Consider the following 21,518-nt stretch of genomic DNA (forward strand, 5'->3'; position numbering starts at 1 on the left):
AGGTGTAGGGACAGTTAAAAATCATATAGAGCTCAATAATAAAGTATACAAGGGACATTTAATAGTAGGTGGAGACTTCAATTGTATCTTAGATAATTCTGAGACTACAAACAAACTAAACTTTTGTCTTATTCCCATAGCAAAAACTCTTAAAAAATGGACAGAAAACATAAAATTAATAGATACATATAGTAACAAAGACTCTAACTTACTTTTATTTTCACATCAGGATCACAGATTCAACACTCAAACAAGAATAGACAAAATTTTTATATCTCAAGAATTAAACACGGAAATAATCAACTTCTCCATAACTCCATGTCCCTTATTAGATCATAAATCACTTATTCTTAAATTATAAGTAAATTACAAGAGCTTAACATATATGCCAAGTATCCCAACCTACATTAAAACCTTAAAGAGTTTAAACATGGCTAGACTATAAATTGCATTTCTATCTAGCTACTACCTATACATAGGAAACAAATATTGTACTAGTATGGGACACAATGAAAGCTTCTATCTATGATGAAATTTTAACTTGGGTCATAATTAAATCAAATGAATGGGAATCTGAATTGCACAATATTCAGGAACACATTACAAAATCAAAAATAAGGATCTGACAATTATATCCAATAACAAAAAGAAAATAGAAGAACAAAATAACAAAATATAATGAAATTCTAAATCATAAGATTAATCTAGCATTAGAAAAATTAAAACTGAATTCATACGCTACTACCCCTAAACATATGTACAACTTAGCAATGAGAATTAAAAGACAAACTAGAGAGAATAACATCATAAATATTTCTCATGAAGGTAGGAAGAATAAAAAAGTATCAGATATAAGTGATATTCTAGATGCCTTTACTTTTCACTATTCTGAACAAAATACAACAGGTAAATCACATAATATTTTTTCTAAGTAGAACCAGATCTTCCTATAATCCAGAAAATACTAGAAAAGCTAGAACTTCACATTCTAAAACAAATATCTTATAAGGAAGTTATTGAAAAAAATCAAGCAAAGTAAATCCAACAAAACTCCAGGAATTGGTAGAATAACAAATAATATAAAATATTTCCAAATTAAATATTATTAATATTCCACAAAACTTGAATTGAAGTACAAACACAAAATAAACCCCCCTCATGGAGATACTCATTAATCATGCCAATAATAAAGGAAAATAAAGACCCCAAACAATGTATTTCTTATAGGCCAATTTCAATACTCAATGATTATAACATTTCTATGTCCATATTAGTTAATAGAATTAAAAAAATCCCTGAATCATATCACAAATGAAGACCAAACCGGTTTTATATATAATAGGCATACTTATGATAACATTCAAAGAATACTAACTCTTATAGATATTATAAACAGAGATAAACAAAAAGCTCTTATAGTAACACTAGATATTGAAAAAGCTTTTGATACATTAAAATGGGATTACTTATACAAGGCCATATAACTTTTTGAATTCCCCATCACCTTTATCACATTGATAAAAAATATATACAAAGATAACCTTGCATATGTAAAACTTGAACCATTCACATCAGAAGCTATAGTGATACCCAAAGGCACAAAACAGGGATGTCCGATGTCCCCAATCTTATTTGCATTAGCTATGGAGCAATTTGCTTCCTCAATATGTAGTAACTCTAAAATAAAAGGCATAGACATTTATGATCAATTTAATTCTAAGATCATGTTATTGGTAGATGATATACTTCTCACCTTATCTGTTTAAAAATTATCTAAAAGAATTAGATACACAAGTTGAGAAATTCTATGCAATCTCAGGTCTTCATTTCAATAAAACAAAATCTAATTATATGATTCGGAATAAAAACTAATTCCTTATTGTCAAACTGTAATTATATAATAGGTAAACAAGTTTTCACCATAAATTATTTAGGAATTATCCTATGCAAAAATGTAGAAAAAACACTAATTACAAATTATGAAAAAGTCATAAACACTATAAAAACCCACATTGCAAAATGGAATACAGTAAACCTGAAATTTGAAGATATATTACAATTAATAAAAATGCTATTACTTCCAAAAATTATATATATATATATATATATATATATATATATATATATATATATATATATATAGCTCAAGCAATCCCTATGATACCAAATAAGCAAACTTTAAAATAAATAAATGCAATCCTATTAAAATTCCTCTGGTACCCTAACAGGAACAGAATAGCTTACACACATCATATTAGTACCTTAGGAAAAAGGAGGGAACAATTTACCAGATATAGAATCATACATCAAAGCCTCATCCTTCAGAACATTCATAAACTGGATAGACCTAAATTACTCATCCAAATAGAAAGCTCTTCATTCTGCTATATTCTTAAATGAAAATAATATAACTATAAATCTCATGTTAAGCAACCAAAATAACATGTTGTGGTATATTCTAAGTATTATTCTGCAATATAATATATATCAAAGCCAAGCACCGTGGACCCAAACAGGTGGCAAACAGGCTTTAATGACTAAATCCACCACAATATGAATAATAGCACAAAAATTTCACAGCAATTTCACAGCAGCACAAAATATTTTGTGCTGCTGTGAAATTGCTGTGAAATCTTTGTGCTATTATTCGTATTTAGGTGGATTTACTCATTAAAGCCTGTTTGCCACCTGTTTGGGCCCACGGTGCTTGGCTTCACTTTATTGGTTTTTTACTTGCACCATCCATTTCCTTTTGTGATATAATATATCAAAACCAACCAATCTAAATTATATAAACTATATTTATGACTCCTTAAGAAAGTTTATAAACTTCAACACAGATATAAAGTTGCGGATAGAATTACTAACACCATTCACTTCTACAAAGAATTTCACTAACAAAGATGCATAAAAACATTTTCACCAATTGGGAGACAAAAAAATGTATCTGTTGGGAACATTGTATAAGCAACCAGAAAGTACTGGATTTTCAACACATATTAAACACATATGATATCGCAAATAATGATTGGCTAGTACTGCATAGTGTAATATCATATGCACAAGATCTATGCAGAATAATCAATAACTCCTCGTTTAAAATAAGCCCCCAAATAACAAAACTAATGTTTGAAATTATTTATGACAATTACAATTGGACAAATATAACGTCAAATGTTTACAAAGTTTTAATGAATTATAAAGTTAAAACCCATCAAAACTACTGGAATTACATTACAAAAGGCCACATAATAAATCTATAGATGGAAAGTAAAACAGACTTATTGTACTCCATAAAATTAACTTCTAATTCACAATTTTGGAAGCTTTATATGTGGAAATTTCTGCATAGATCGTTTCTTACTCCTAACAAATTAGCCAAGTTTAATTCTACCAAAGAAGTTACATATTGGAGGTGTTTACAAAATGTGAAGCAAATTGGACACATATGTTATATGACTGTATAAAACGCAAAACATTTTGGGAAGAAATAAGTAAATTTCTTCAAGCTACATTTTAAGACACATTTATATTAACAAAATCTTTAATCTTGTTAAATGTTAATGAAAAAATAGAAATGAACAACAATGATGTGTATCTATTATGGACTATGTTAGCTGTGACAATGAAATGTATTACAAGAAAATGGAAATCATCATCTGAACCAACAGTGGAAGAATTTTTGCATCTCTTGAAAGAAACAGCTTTGATGAAAATCAAGATCAAGGAACTGAGAATTGCACCAAAAGTATGGAACAATAATCCCTGAAATAAGATATTATCTCTAATTGAGACTTTAAAAATGATCTCAGATGACACTTAACAAGGAAAGAAAGAAGGAAAAACTTGTCTACATTCTATACAAAAACTTTCACAGTTTGATTTGTTTCTATAACTTAATTTATCCAGGTCAAATGTAGTTTATCACTTATGTTTTCTACTTGTTGTATGCAATTGTTATTACAGTGGTAAAACTAATAAAAAAAAATGTAAGCAAAAAAGGGGTATTATGAACTCCTCCAGATGGAGTTTCTCCAAGCCCTCTTCTGTACTTCCAGTCTTGCCTGTTCTTTTAGATACCTTTTCAGCAGCTTCTGTGGCCCCTGAATTTTAACCTCAGCCCCCTAAGAAACCTGATACATTTTATAAAGTGCCTGATGATTGTAAGTTCTTGTATAAATGTCCTTCTGATGATCCTTCTGTAGTGTCTGTCTTTTCTGACAAAACTTCTAACTTTTGTCATCTACTAAACTACTTCCATCCGACAGGGACAGTAGAGCTACGGAATGTTTATGCAAAAAATAACATACTGCTGCCACCCTGGCTTTCCAGGCAATTAATATGACCAGGAATGATTTATCTCTTCTTTCTCAAGCTTCACAGGCAATCTCTGACTTCCCTGATTCAGAAGTGAAATTCTTGTCCCTTTCTCTACTGGGTTTTACTTCTCAAGTGGCTTGCCATGCTATTAAATGTAGTTATGATGCAGCTGATGCTTTCTCTAGGGCTGTTACATTTGGTTCTGTTTTGAGATATTATTCTTGGCTTCATCTCCAACCCTTAGCTAATGAAATTAAGGCTAATTTGTTGAATACTCCTCTTGATAATAAGAACCTTTTTGGTTCTGCTGCTGCTCAGCTTTTTAAATCCCTCCAGGATAAAGGCAAGGCCTCACAGGAATTGAAGCATATTCTTGAGTCTTCTATCCCTATGATCCAGAGGAATAATCCATCAAAATCTGCTTTTGCACATAGACAGCCTCAAACTCTTCCTAGAGGTAAGAGCATTCTAGATGTGTACTCCCTGCTAAGTTTACTCAGATTCCTACTTCTCAGGCTCCTCCTTTTCAAGACAGACTGGGTTCATCTGACATTTTCCTTCCCCTATCCCTCAGCCAAGTTCCCTCATCCCTTCATCTTTCCCTATGTATTCCCAATTGGCTAAGGGTCAATCAAGACTCTTGGGTTCTGTCCATTATCCACTAGAGATATTTCATGGTGGTGAAATCCCTTCCTCCTTTTCTGGGCATCCCTCAACCTCCTTTGGAATAGCTTCCTTTCTTTTCAGAACTGCATCAGTGCCTTTTGGCTCAGGACAATATTCAAGTTGTGGGCCCTTCTCAGGAAGAAAAATTGTTTTATTCCAGGATGTTTCTGATTCCTAGGAAGAATGGCACCTGGAGGCCCACTCTGGATTAACACCTTTCTAAAGGTTCCTTCCTTTCAGATGTTGTCCCTTCAAACACATTTCCCTCTTCTTTTTCTTCCCTAGGCTTTCTTAGTATTCCTGGACCTCAAAAATGCCGATCTTCACATCCCCATCCACCTCCTTTTTAAGAAATGTATACATTTCTGTGTTTCTACCTTACATTTTCAGTTCTCTGCTTTGTCATTTGTCCTTTCTGCTGCTGCAAGGCTGTTCACCAAATGCCTCACTCCTGTCAATGCCCTTTGCAGGATGAGAGGGGTTCAAATATTTCCTTAAATGGATGACCTGCTCATTCAGGCTTTGTACCCCCCAAAGTCTTGCTTCAGCACCTCCAGTTTATGATTTGTCTCTTTCAAAGCTTGGGGTTTACCCTAAACTTTCAGAAATCAGTCCTGATTCCTTCTCAGGATAATGTTTTTCTTGGTTGCATGATCCAGACCTTTACTAGGCTGGCATCTCTACCTCCACCCAAGACTCTTTCCCCTAATCAACTTTCGTCTGTATCTTCTTCCTCTGGCTTATGTCACAGCCAGGGATTTTCTTAGGGTTCTGAGATTCATGGCTTCCACCATTCATATGCTACCTCTAGCCAGACTCCATATGAGAAAACTAACATGGTTCCTAAAGTCAGTGTGGCTTCAACACTGTCATCCACTGGATTTCCTAGTTACTTTCTTTCCATGTCTCAAACTTGAAATTCATTGTTGGATTCATCAGCTTTCTCCCAATCCAGGACTTCCTTTTCATCCCCCGATCCCATCTAAGGAACATTTTTTGGATACATCGGACAGGGGAGGGGACCTTCCTTCAGTTCCCTCAAGGTCCAGGGTCTCTGGCCTCCCCATCAGAAAGCAGATCACATCAACATAGTGGATATGAGAGCTCTCCTTTTAGTTCTTCAGACATTTTATTTCCATTTACTTCCAGAGCCTCTGTAATGTGGGATATCATCAAGCAAGGGAGGACCCAATTCTATCTTCTTTGCAGATTTGCTCATCAGGTTTGGGGTCTAGCTGTCCAGTATCGAGTGACTCTTCAGTGCTTTTATATTCCTTCAAAGCAAAATATAGTGGCAGACTCCTTGAGGAAGTCCAGTACACACGCTCAAGAATGGAAGCTTCACAGAGATGTGCTTCTGGATGTTGACCATCACTGGGGTACTCCACAGATAGATCCTTTTGCTCACCTTTGAACAGAGAGCTTCCTCTTTTTTGCTCCAGAGTCCCACATCCTCTGGCCTGGAAGGTGGATGCACTATCTTTTCCTTGGAAAGGGATATTTCTTTACACCTTCCCTCCCCTTTCTCTGATTCCCAGTGTACAGCACAAGATCATGAAGGACTCCCCAAAAATCTTGCTGGTTATTCCCTTTTGGCCCAGACAGCATTGGCTCCCCCTGCTTCTTCTTCACCTAGCCAGGGGTGATCACCACAAGTTACCTTGCAGGGTGGACCTTCTCACACAAGACAAGGGGTCTCTGTTCCATTGTCACTCAGCAACTGTTCAATTGGCACAGTAGGTGATAGAGTTTTGATCCTTTTTAGGCACCTTTTATTTCTGAGGATATGGTTAGGGGTCTGCAGGAGGCCAGGAAACCCAGTACAAGGAAATCATATTTGCCCAAATGAAAGAGATTTTCTGTCTGGTGGCTTTCTCATAACCAGGGCCCATTTTCTGTAGGAATTCCTCTAGTTCTGTCTTATGTGTGTGCATTTCTCCATGCAGGGTTAGCAAAGTCTTTGGTTAAGGCTCACCTTTCAGCTACTTCTGCTTGTCTGCCTTTGACTCCTCCTCTTTCCTCTAGGTTTGAGGTCAAATAATTTCTTAAAGGCATCTTTCATGTCAGGCCTCCCAGGAAGCCTATTCCCCCTTCCTGGGACCTCAATTTTGGGCCTGAAAATTTGACTCAGGCTCCTTTTGCACAACATTGTACTTGGAAGTCTGTTTTTCTTTTGGCCCTTACTTCAGCTAAAAGAGTCTCTGAACTCCATGCTCTTATAGCAGTTCATCCTTTACTAGTTTTTCATAGGGACAAAGTGTCTCTTCATACTAATCTTTCTTTTATGCACAAAGTGGTTAATGAGCTGTCTCTTAATCAGTCTATTAATCTCATCTCCTTCTTTCCTTCTACACAGTCTGCTACTGAGAAGGTTATTCAAATGGTAGATTTATATAGACAGGTCAGATATTATTTGGATAAGACTAAGGCCAATCACAAATCTAAGCAAGCTTCTGTTTCCTTTCATACCAGATCTCTAGGTTTGACTGTTTCTAAGCAAACCATATCCTCCTGGATCTGTAAGGCCATTTCTTTTTGTTATTCCTTTCATGGTAAATGTGTTTATACCTCTGTAAGGGTTCATTATACTACAGCTTTTGCTTCTTCTAGTGTTTTTTTAAAGGTTTAGATACTAATTCCATTCTTGAGGCTGCTACTTGGACTTCTGTCCTTACACTCATAACCATTACAACTTAGATGTTGTTTCCATAGCAAGGGCTGGCTTTCCCAGAGCTATCCTGCATGGTTATCTAGTGGGCTCATCTGGGCCTTCCTAATCCCAAGTCTCCTCTTGAGTTTTTGCACTCTCTTTTTAGTAAAGACTACTGTAACAGTGATATAGAAGGACATAGTACAGTTGTGTAAAATCTTACCAAGACATTAGATGTCTTTCTTTTCACTGTTGCACTGTTGCCTCCCTCCCTCCTCCTCATGTTTGCTCTACCCTATTCATTCTGTCTTCCTGGCCTAGAATTCCTTTCTTTTTTTTCCCTTCTGGATGCACATGTTCTTCCTAGTTTTTAGAAATATTTGTTCCTCCTGCATCTTTTTAGTTATGAGGTATGGACATCCGTACGTCACCTTTAAGCACTATGTCTTGTACAGGAGCATATGTGTGAAGTACGACATCTATATATTCCCAAGGCTTTGGTATACTGGTTGGACATTGGGCTACTCTTGGCATGGAATCTCTTATTTAAAAAATACCACAACAGTCAAGAGAATGACATCTACTGTTATGGTAAGATGTTACACAACTGTACTTTCTGTTATTATCACTGTTCTTAATATTCAGTTGTAGCATTGCTTCCCTGACTTATTTATCCTTTCATAGTAAACTTCTTACCTGGCTATGAAAGTTGATAATTTCTTATTAGTTTCACTACCATTTGTGTTCAATTAATGTTATAAGCAGTCTTTTTGATGGCATGACATATGACTTGGGACATAAAGAAGGCATCGCTAAAGTAAAGAATGCACGGAATACTTTATGACTTTAATAGGATATTCTACAGAATTTGGAAGACTTTGCTACCAAATCTGTATGTATAATTTATCTGTAAAACTAAAAGGAGTGTGCCAAAACTCACAGATTCAGAGGTTCATAGGTCAATGCCAGGTTGCTGATACAGACGACCATTAGGAGCATAGTCACAAAACCCAAACCAAAGGTACGTATTAACATGATGAATTTGTAAATAGTTTTGACCCCTTTCAGTGAGGATTTGAGGGGCAAGAACAGAGGTATATTTACTTTTGCCCATCTGTTCACCAAGTTATATTTAAGATGTTTAGGGAGCTACTTTGCTTTACATCCAAAAAGAGGGATTCTCTGGAATATATATCTGTTTCATCAGAAGGTCTTATTTTTGTTTTAATGGAAAGTAAGATCTCTTTTGTGGTTGTTGAGGGTGTTATTAATCTTGTCAAGATGCAGGAGGTCACATAGGACTAGATCCTTTGAGGCTCAGTGAACTAGACAGATGTCACCTCTCAAGAGTCTATAGGAAACAGAAAAGAGAAAAAGCTCTTTAAGGCAGTCTAGATAGCTCAAGGAAGATGTGCCTTTGATTATCTTATTGAGAAAATGCCACAGTCTCTCAGCCTGGGTCATATGCTTAGACAAGTACATACCAAAGGGGCCATTATAGTATACTGTAGACTGGATGAAGGAGAAGTAGATAACTTCTTTAGATCTGACTGAAATAGCACTGATGGTACGTCTGGCAAGGTAAAAGGATTTCCTAACAATTGTAGATGTACAGTGATCAAAGGATTGTTCATTTGTCAATGAAAATACCCAGGTACCTAATGGCTGAGTCATCTTTCAAAGGGGTGTCACCTATGTAGTACATGCACATGTACCCAGTTTTGTCTAAGGACACAATGCTACAGTTTTTGGAAATTTCCATCCTTTGGAAAAGACATTTAAACTGAGGACCCATCTACCAGAATTGGTGGTAGTTCAGGTGGATATTATAAATCCCACAACACTTATTGAAAAGCATATGTTCTGCCCTGTTCTGGCCAAACTTTCCCTAGTCAGTATGAATACTAACTTGGGTCTCAACTGAAAGGAATTGCCTAAAAGGACTAACCTGGCCACTAATGTGTCAATAAATAAATAAATAAAATAAATAAATACACTTAGTTTTAGGCTGTGGTGCACATCAGTCCCTCCTGAAGAATGTGGAAGTCACATGAAGAATTAATGACAACTTCAAGTTTTAAAGTCCTTGCTATCAGAGTTGACATCAGAGAAATAAACACCAAACAGAAGTGGTCTTTTGACTAGTTCCTGGCAAATACCTATGGCAACTATTCTTTTAGAAGAGAGTGTGCCTCCCACACTATCTGGTTAGCTATACCTGAGGGTAACATAGGGGTTTATATTTATTTTGATTAACTTGTCAATAATATCAGAATGTGGAATGGTAATACCACTGTGTTTTCCAGGTCCAGGTATGTAGTTTGAACCAATTTTTCCAAGTCTAGTGCATCAATGATATGTTCACAGAAGCCCACTAGGATAAAAAAAAACAAGATTGCTTGAGTTCAGAGCTTGTAGACTGCCTTTGTTCTTGTAACTAAGTTCTGTAATGAAGATGTGAGGCTTATAGGTCTGTAGTTTCTGAGATCAGTAGTGGATCCCCCTTATGGAATGGGATGATTACCATTGTTCTCGTCTCTTCTGGAATTAATGCATTCAAGAGTCTGATCTTTAATAGGTCCAGTAATAAGCCCTCTATTTAGTGTCTGTTCTGACAACAAGACAGCCTGGTACATTATAGAAGTGATTGAGCAAGTATCAGCATTGGAAAGAGCAGTCTGGACTTATTCAGAGTTGATCAGGGGGTGGTGTGGGTGTAGTGATAAGCAGGGGAATGTTGGATGGTCATAGGGGAGTAATGTTAGAGCTGGAATTTTATGCTAATATGTTGGCTATATCCTCAGGGGCAGAGTCAGTGTTCTTTTTAGGTACTGGCTCTGAACATTGCTGAGCATTACCGCTAAGGTTTCTGACATAGCTGAAGAAGGCTTTGTGGTTGTTTTTAACAGTGGGTCGCTATTTTCTCTAGATAAAGAAGTATTAAGTTTACTTTCATTAGCTATGAGTTTCTTCCTCTTACTGATTACTTTGTTTATATTAGGATTCCACCAAAGGGATTTTTTCCTGATTTTGGCATAGCTTTGTGTCTTATGGGAAATGGTGACTTGATGTATGTATTGAGGTAGGCATAGAAATTATCCATAAACATGGCATCATGTGAGATAGGGTCATCATGGTGAGAAGAACATTTATATTTGATCAGAGCATTGAGTTAGCTGGAATAGGCTTGCATTAGAGTTGTCTCTAAAGACAGAGGGATTTTGTAGTAAGTTACATTTTACCTTCATCGAGAGTGTTACAGAACAGTCATCAGATCTGACCAGGGATGTGGTAACTGTAGGTGTTGACATAGGGTGCTAAGATTAAAGAGAACCAGGACCAAATTGTTTGAATCCTTAGCTGGACTTATTATTTGTGCTAGGCTTGCCCCCCTGCCTACGCCATTTAGTTTTTTTTTTTTTTTTAATTTTTTTTTTTACGTTATTCGATGTTTTACTTAATTGATCAATAAAGTTCGATCTTTATTGATTCAATTAAGTAAACTTTCAATAATGTGATATAGACGCATGCTTACAATTTAGAAACAATTTACAAACTAGGCTATAAATCTCCAAGTTACTTTTATTTCATGATGATGTTAGACTTATTCCTTGATATTTAACATAGTTCCAGTCGTCTGGTTTACTACAGGATGTTAGGATCAAGATTTATATTTACAGTACTTCTACTAGAGAGGGGCTGGGAGATTAAAATTTAATACTTCACAGCAAACTCTGATACCAAATCAGGGATTCAGTTGCATTGAAAGTAAACATCAGAGCCTCTGCATTTCACTTAGTGACTAATTTTAGTAGTTTCAGTTTATTAGTTAGATTATTGTGCACTTTTAAAGTTAAATTCAGGCAAAAATATGCACAACTGGACTTTTGAAATATTAATAAATGCGTAACCTCTTTTAATTTGACCAGCATACAGGAAAGGTGTATAACGGATGGAAAAAATAATAGGTATTACATGAAAATCATGAAATGTTAAGGCCATTTCCACATGATTTAACTCTAAGGACATACTACAATAACTCAAGAAAATAGAGACCAGCATGATTTCAATGTAAGAAAGACCAGGACACCAAACTTCCACAATGTTGCAAAAATGAAGAAAAACAAATACCTGCTCAACTGTGAAGCAGTAATACCACTTTATTCACAATAAAAACAAGTAAAAAGAGATAAAAAAAACACATGAACTAAGTGCTTTCATGCCTTATAAGGCTTCTTCAGAGTCAACATGTTAAACTAACATTCATTTTTTTTTATTTTCTATGCAGCATGACATCATATCCTGAGAAAACACCCCCTAAAAAATATATTCTTAAAAATCTCATCTAACGGCAGTATATACATGAAATGTACTATCCAACTGATGGTTAATGAAAAATAAAAAAAAAAGAATCACAAACTCAGCACAACTCTCTTTTACCATACTGTAATAAAAGCTCTAGTAAAACATATGCATACAGAAAGAACATCTTAAAAAGTTGTTAACATCCAATTTGTGTCACTAGGTGGCATACTTGTTGTTATATAACTGTTGCCCTTAGCTTACGAATAGGTTTAATTGATATGTAGTCATTGATCACTGGGCTTTTATGGGCATATAATCTTATTTGCCATTCAACCTCTCTGATCTCTATTTCTAGCTTAGGGTCACCCCCCCTCCCCCACATCAATCTTTACTTTGTCTATAATGAAAAGCAGGAACTTTTTAAAATTCCTGCATTGTGTGCTGTGCATATACAAGAAACTGACAGACATTTAATTCCTAATGTCCCGGACATGCTCTGAGATCCTTTCTTTTAATTTTCTAACAGTTTTACCACCGTAAAACACCAGACTTGCCATCCAAGATGCAACATATACCACACATTTTGTCTCACAGTTGCATCTGCCAGGGGACGCCAAATTCCTATAGAAGCCAGGGATGGAAATGTACAGTTCATCATTAATGTACATACAAATTCTGCAAAAACCACACTTACTCATTAGTGATCTAAAAGCACTGGACCTCTCCTCGCCACCTGATTCTAAAATTTCCTTCAAGTTTCTACCTCTCCCAAAGGTGGTTAAGGGTCTACTGCCCAGCTTCAGTTTGAGCTGAGCATCAAATGTTCCATCTCAAAATCTACTCAGTCCTGAGATTATCCTCTGAGAACAGTCATTGTATTCTACAACCATGACATCCTGTCCTGAATGTGCTCTCACATTTAAACTAGTGTGACTCAGGCTACCTTGCATTCTCAGCATAGGTTTCTTTTCCTTGCCACTTCCCTTTTTATTTTTACCAAAAATTCCAAAGGGTAACCTCTATCTATTAACATGTCTATTAGTATATTTGTTTCCTCTACAAAATTTTGATCCTCACAAATTAGCCTACTTAATCTCACCATCTGGCCTTTTGTGACACTTTTTTATGTTGAATAGGATGACAACAGTCAAATCTCAATAGGAAATTCAAATATGTTTTCTTTCTGAAGATGGTAGATATAATTTTGCTGCCTAACAGTTCTTTCCTGATCAAAATATCCAGAAAATCTATTTCAATTTAATTTGTTCTGGATGTAAATTTAAGGTACCCCACTGTACTATTTAGATAATCCACAAACTGTAATGTTTCATCTACAGACCCTTTCCACAATATTAGGACATTATCCAAAAAGCATGAATAACACTTTATTTTGCTTTGTATGTGGAATCTAGTACATGCTGTGCATCCCAGCCTGCCATCACCATGTTTGCAAAAACTGGTTCACACTTGGCAGCCATGGCAACTCCTGTCTTTTGGCAGAAGAACTCTTCCCTCAAAGAATACAAAATTATTAGTTAGTACCACCTCCATTACTTCAACCAAAAAATTCACCTTAGTAGGTTAATATTTTCTGGATTGGGTTAGCATCTCTCTAAAATGTTCCAGACCTTCATGATGAGGGATGACACCAAATAAATGTACTACATCCACTGCCAAGAAAATGTAGTTACCATGTGTGATGATTTCCCTCAGTACCTCTAGGCAGTGCCATGAGTCTCTCAAGATCTGTTTCTCTTCCTGCACTACCTGTTTGGACCAAAAATCTATGTATGCAGCTAGAGATTAGGGGGGATCATTCTGTTTTTTGTAAATCTTGGGTATGATGACCCCATCTCACATGATGCCATGTTTATGAATAATTTCTATGCCTACCTCAATGCATGCATCAAGTCACCATTTCCCATAAGACACAAATGCAATGCCAAAATTAGGAATAAACCCCTTTGGTGGAATCCTAATATAAACAAATTAATCAGCAAGAGAAAGAAACTCATAGCTAATGAAAGCGAACAATACTTCTTTATCTAGAGAAAATAGCTACCCACTTTTAAAGACAACCCCAAAGCCTTCTTCAGCTATGTCAGAAACCTTAGTGGTAATGCTCAGTAATGTTCAGAGCCAGTACCTAACAAAAACACTGACTCTGCCCCTTAGGATATATCCAACATATTAGCATAAAATTCAAGCTCTAACTTTACTCCCCTATGACCATCCAACATTTCCCTGCTTATCACTATACCCACACCACCCCTTGATCAATTCTGAATAAGTCCAGACTGCTCTTTCCAATGTTGATACTTGCTCAATCACTTCTATAATGTACCAGGCTGCCTTGTTGTCAGAACAGACACTAAATAGAGGGCTTATTACTGGACCTATTAAAGATCAGACTCTTGAATGCATTAATTCCAGAAGAGACGAGAACAATGGTAATCATCCCATTCCATAAGGGGGATCCACTACTGATCTCAGAAACTACAGACCTATAAGCCTCACATACCTTATCTTCATCATTACAGAACCTAGTAACAAGGACAAAGGCAGTCTACAAGCTCTGAACTCAGGCAATCCTGGGCTTGTTTGATCATAGTGGGCTTCTGTGAGCATGTCATTGATGCATTAGACTTGGACAAATTGGTTCAAACTGCATACCTGGACCTGGAAAACACAACGGTATTACCATTCCACATTCTGATATTACTGACAAATTGCCATGAGTGCCAAGTGTGCACCAGTTTTTGCAAATTTAGTGATGGCAGGCTAGGAAGCACAGCATGTACCAGATTCCACATACAAGGACAAAAAGTGCTATTTATGCTTTTTGGATAATGTCCTAATATTGTAGAAAGGGTCTGTAGATGAACCACTACTGTTTGTGGATTATCTAAATAGTACAGTGGGGTACCTTAAATTTACATCCAGAACAAGTGAAATTGAAATAGATTTTTTGGATATTTTGATCAGGAAAGAACTGTTAGGCAGCAAAATTACATCTACCATCTTCAAAAAGAAAACATATTTGAATTCCCTATTGAGGTTTGACTGTTGCCATCCTATTCAGCATAAAAAAAGTGTCGCAAAAGGCCAGATGGTGAGATTAAGTAGGCTCTTTAGTGAGGATGTAATAGACATGTTAATGGATAGAGGTTACCCTTTGGAATTTTTGGCAAAAATAAAAAGGGAAGTGGCAAGGCAAAGAAATGCAAGATTCAAACCTATACTGAGAATGCAAGGTAGCCTGAGTGACACTAGTTGAAATGTGGGAACACATTCAGGACAGGATGTCATGGTTGTAGAATACAATGACTGTTCTCAGAGGATAATCTCAAGACTGAATAGATTTTGGGAAGGGACATTTGATGCTCAGCACAAACTGAAGCTGGGCAGTAGACCCATAACCACCTTTGAGAGAGGTAGAAACTTGAAGGAAATTTTAGAATCAGGTGGCAAGGAGAGGTCCAGTGCCTTTAGATCACTAATGAGTAAGTGTGTTTTTGCAGATTTTGTAAGTACATTAATGATGGACCGTACATTTCTATCCCTGGCTTCTATAGGAATTTGGAATGCCCTGGCTGATGCAACTGTGAGACAAAATGTGTAGTATATGTTGCATCTTGCATGGCATGTCCATCGTTTTACGTCTGTAAAACTGGTTAGAAATTTAAAAGAAAGGATCTCAGAACATGTCCAGGACATTAGGAACAAAAAAGTCTGTCAGTTCCTTGTATATGCACAGAACACAATGAAGGAATTTTAAAAAGTTCCTGTTTTTCATTATAGACAAAGTGAAGTTTGATGTGTGTGTGTGTGTGTGTGTGTGTGTGTGTGTGTGTGTGTGTGTGTGTGTGTGTGTGTGTTTGTGTGTGTGTGTGTGTGTGTGGGTGTGGCCCTAAACTAGAAACAGAGATCAGAGCGGTTGAATGGCAAATAAGATTAAATGCCAATAAAAGCCCAGGGATCAATGACTACATATCAATTAAACCCATTCTAAAGAGTAGGGCAACAGTTATATAACTAGCAAGTATGCCACCTAGTGACACAAATTGGATATTAGAACTTTTTAAGATGTTCATTCTGTATGCATATGTTTTACTAAAGCAATAACCCACGCCTGGGTGTGGGTAATGCTGGATTTACCCATGGTTGGTGTGGTTTGGTTACAAGGGCAAAGCCTGAATGGCCAAAGAAAGACAACCATGGGTAAATCCATTATTACCCACACCCAGAAGTGGGTTATTGCTATTATACAATGAAATTATTTAAGAAAAAAAACTTACTTTTCTTAAATAATGGCATTATATAATGCCTCCTTGCTGCCCTTACGCAGCTGTCTGGTATTCTGCAGCAGTTCTGATGTACTGCCATGCATATGCTTATGCAGTACATCAGAGCTGTGGATGGAAGTAATGGAGAAAGCAAGATCCCCGTTGCTTTTTACAAAGTGTTTTGCTATGTTAAAGGAGTTTAACATAGAGAGACAAGTTTAAAAAAAAGCAACGGAGAATCTCTGTTGCTTTTTTTAAAGTTGTCTCGCTGTGTTAAACCCATTTAACATAGAGAGACAGGTTTAAAAAAGGCAACAGAGAAAGGAAGATCTCCGTTACTTTTTTTAAAGCTGTCTCGCTATGTTAAACTCCTTTAACATAGCGAGACAGTGGGCAGGATTCAGGAAGCCTCTGTGTAAGAGTTATAACTCTTACACAGAGGCTGCAGTTAAACGGTGTGATGTCAGCATGTCATGCATATGCATGAGGTGCATGAGGCATGCTGAATCACACTGTAACTCTTACACGGTCCATGTAAGACAGTAGGGGGCGTGTCCGTTGGCTAAGCCCTGCAAGCGGACACGCCCCCGGAAGTCTATAATGGCAGAAAGTAAACAGCCACGAGAAAGGTCATGGAAATGTGAATAAACACACTACACAACACATGCCCCCACAGACCAGCAATGTAAAAAGTGAACATATGTTATATAATGAAAATGAAAACTGTTTTATTTTTTTTTAAAACCCCGTAAATGTTTGCTAATGTGTGCACTCATGTGTGCGGGTGTGCTACTAGCGCAACTGCAGTTAGCAATCAGTGAAAAAGGATATAAGAACTAAATATGCAAAGTAAGCCAAGAAGTAATAGCATAGCGGTAAAGTTGTCGGCTTAAGAACAGGCAGGCAAGGTTCGAGCCCACACAGCAACCTTTTTTTTTTGTAAATAAGCACTAAAAAGGCCCCTGACAGTATTGTACAAATGTAAAAGTATTTCCTTTTGTAAAATGGAATGAAATGGAGCATATATTTTCAAGTAATACAATAATAAAAATATTTAGAAATGTACTGATAGCTAAGCTGCTGTGAGACAGAGTGCCCGTAGCTGAGTAGTGTTTCAAAGGCTGCAAATTGCTTGCCCCTAGCTAAGCACTGGTTTAACTGGCTCAAACTGTGTGCAACTAGCTGTGCTTAGCTTAACATGCGTGTTACTAGCCAATTAAGGTTTAACCCAGCGCACACCGTTTGCGCGGAGGTGCGAAGGCGCCACAAGCTAACCGCCCGGTCTTTGCGTGAGCTCCGCGCAAACAAGCGCAGACCTGGTTTTAAGTGCTTAAAAGTGCTTTTGGCATGTTTGATTGACAGGTCCTGAACTCATTTCTAGACAGTCATGAAAATTAAAAATCAGTGGTCAGATTCGAACCCAGGATACCATGCACTAAAGTCAAGGTACTAAACCACTAAGCCATGACCGCAGTACTTAGAAATGCAGAAATAGCATATATATAGGATATAATCCAAAATGGAGCATGATAAAGCAGTTTCTGTGAAGTAGATACAATTCCAAAACAGCCAATCATAGAAATGTGTGGGAAAATCGGCATATATAAGCCCCATAGGTGGGAATACACAGCATAAACAATTGTAGAATAGACCTGCAGGCAGAATGAGTGGAGTAGGGGAGGGAAGTTGCTTCCGAGCACAGCGGTGGGGCATTGAGGAGTCCAGATACATGGTCTGGCTTCTAGTTCACCATCATGAGGCCCAACTCATGCAGGGCCAGGTCTCATGGGGAGCATACAGGGCGGAGGCATGGGATCAGTTGGCTCATGATCTCACTAGTGCTACTGGGATTCCACGTACTGGTGAGCAGGTCCATCACCACCATGCGGACCTGAAGCGACGTAAAGAAGACCAGTTGACCCAATGGATCCAGGAGGCCCGGGATATGCCCAATGCCCCACTACTGAATAAGTTACATTTTACTTATGTATGTAAGGAATTCAACTAGCTGATACCATGGAGATGTGTATTCCAATATTACTTGTTTTGTATTACAGCTGCAGGTGTCCACTCGGCGAATTGCAGGGCACATGACCGCAGGCTGGTGCGGCTGCGCCACCATGCAGGTTAGTAACCCCACCTAGTACTTGTAAATAAATATTATAGTGTAGCACGTAGCAGAACACTGCAGTGTATTGATTAAAAGTAATAGAATGTGCAAGCAACAAATGAAAGTCTGCATGTATGGCTGCAACAAGTTCATCAGTATGCAAGTGAAACTGGAAATATAATTGTTAGAAATAAATAGTTCTGTGATACAGATGTCCCACCATTAATTAAATGTAGTATAACCTGCAGTAGTCTCAAGAGTACACCTTCAGAAGCTGAGTTAATCACATGTGAGATATATCCCCTGTTGAAATACTGAATCATGACAGAAGTGAGGCTGCTGGAAAGTGTTAGAATCACCACAGGTCTAATATGTGAAAAAAGCCTAGAAGTACCAACCTGAACTGTAAAATAGCAGGATGTGTGAGAGTGACAGAAAGGGTCATGTATCAATAAATAAAGTAGTAATAACCCCTGAATATATAAGCCTCAGTGTGGTTCTACAGAACTAAATGCATGCTGGAATTACAAATTAACATCCCAAACTGATTGCAGTGTGTCTGAATCTTGAATGTTTAAGCCAAAATCTGTATATGGTGATGACAGTCAACAATTTTCAGATAGAATGAATGATTGTCTGACATACTAAACATCCATAGTTGTCCCCTGCCCTGTCATCAAAGTGTAGCAGGATGATGTATCTGATCAAAGTCAAAATAACTAGGATAGTGATGTATCTGTAACAGGTCTAGCATGACAGTCAATTAAAAATCAATTTGAAACTATCACCCACAAGTTAATTGTGTTTCTATTACAAATGTATATTAATGTATAATTTATAAATGTGTCATCATTTCCTTTCTCCACCCCCACCCTATAATTGCAAATTAAAAAACTCACTAAATATTGGTATGTGAACATTTCATTAACCATGGACATTTGACCTGTTGTTTCAAAAATATATGCATGTCCGTTGTTGCATGTGCCCTGTTCATACCTGCAAACCTGATGGCCTGTTGCCATTAATCAACCCTGCATGTTGTTTGATTGTGTATTTCTGTTCAAATAATGCATGTGATATTGATATGCCTGTTGTTCAATGGTGTTAATATCTGGGTGTTTGTTTAATGAGACTACCAATGCATGCTGTTACAACTAATTTGAATGGAATAATATGCTACTAACCCAAACTAACATAACATACACACAAACCTAGAATGCTTGGGAAGGCGGGTCCCAGCGGACCTACCTCTCCCACCTCATCTGGCGACTGCACCTGGCACTAGTGCCCAGCCCGGACCCTCCTCCGGTGGCCCTGTGCCACCTTCGGGTGGAAGCGCTGCAGGGGATGGGGTCTGTCCCCCCTCTGCAAGCGTGGCCGGTGGAGCCCGTCCACTCACCCTCCAAGGAGTCCGGTCTGTGGTGCGAAGGGAGATCCAAGACTCTGTTCTTGGGCCCCTACGCCAGCTTGAGGCCGGGTGGCACAGCTTACGGGCATGCCCATTGTCCTGCCTGCACAGCCCCCAGCACAGCCCCATCCTGGGCTGTGAAGGAACAGTGGCAACTGCCTATGGGTGGGGATATCAGTTCCACTGTTGCCATCTGTGGGCTCATGTGCCCTGGATATCCCAACCTCCATCCCGTCAATTGTGTAACCCCCACATGTGTCATACACCGCCCCTGTATGCATCTTGTCTGTCTTGTCTGTTAACCTACCCAACCTACCTCCCCAGCTATACTGACTACCTTCACCTGACATACCACTCTTACCTGAAAAAAAAAAAAAAAGGGCACTCTGTACCCACAAAAAAATTACGCCCCATACATAGCTGTCCATGTTGCACACATGTCCGCTGGACATTGAAACTGTTAATTACAATTGGCTGTACAACAGGTATTAATGTTGTCCTGACACCTCTCTTAGAGGTGGAAGGTTTCAAATGTCACACCAAATTACATACAAATGCATAGCTGTTGCTGAGAAAGACATGGGCAGCTATGGGCTTCACCTACATCCTTCCTGCAAATCCCAAGCTTGTTTCCCTACTGTCTTACCTTCTTTGTGACCCCTTTTTCACCACTTTCCTGTCACCCCTTTTTCTTTTCGTTCAAAGAAAATAGCGCGGGTGTACGCTTGTGTGCGCGGAGCTCACCGCTAGTGCGCATGCGTGAGCTCCGTGCAAATGAGCGCAGACCTGGTTTTAAGTGCTTAAAAGTGCCTTTGGCACTTTTGATTGACAGGTCCTGTACTCATTTCGAAAGAAAAATACATTTCCACTGCCAGTCTCAAACCCAGGACCTTGATAACACTAGTTTGTATGACCTACCACTAAGCCATGACTCTCATACAAGAGCATAGTGCTAAAATAAATATAACATGTAATAGTAGGCATCAATATAAAGGCAATATAGGATGTGTACTACCCAAAGCATGTCAGGTAGATTTTTAATGCCCGAATTACTGGATTCCCATACTAGTTTATTATTCACAGAAACAGTCCTGCTAATGGTTAGCTTGTACATAATAATGTAAGCTAATGTACATATATGAAAGTATTATATGTACACACACACACACACATATATATATATATATATATATATTAATACATATGAAATATAGTGGTAGGTGTCAGTATTCATACACACTCACTACAGGAAACAGTGAAGATAAATGCAGCAACCAGAATCTGCAACACAGCCTGACTCCTGTGAGACTTACTAACCCTTTAACTGCGTAAAGGTGCCTTCAGCACTTTGATTGACAGGTCCTATATTTTGAAAGAAAAATAAATTCCCACTGTCAGTCTTAAACCCAGGACCTTGGTAACACTAGTCTGCATGACGTACCACTAAGCCATGACACTCATACAAAAACATAGTGCTAAAATAAATATAACATGTAATAGTAGGAATCAATATAAAGGTAATATAGGATGTGTACTACCCAAAGCATGTCAGGTAGATTTTCAATGCCCGAATTATTGGATTCCAGTACTAGTTTAGTGTTCACAGAAACAGCCCTGCTAATTGTTAACTTGTACATAATAATGTAAGCTAATGTACATATATGAAAGTATGTATATGTACATATATATATATATATATATATATATATATATATATATATATATATTAATACATATGAAAGATAGTGGTAGGTGTCAGTATTCATACACACT

The sequence above is a fragment of the Protopterus annectens genome, chromosome 1.part1 (genome assembly GCF_019279795.1).
Source record: "Protopterus annectens isolate FY-2018-M chromosome 1.part1, PAN1.0, whole genome shotgun sequence".
NCBI classification, from domain to species: domain Eukaryota; kingdom Metazoa; phylum Chordata; order Ceratodontiformes; family Protopteridae; genus Protopterus; species Protopterus annectens.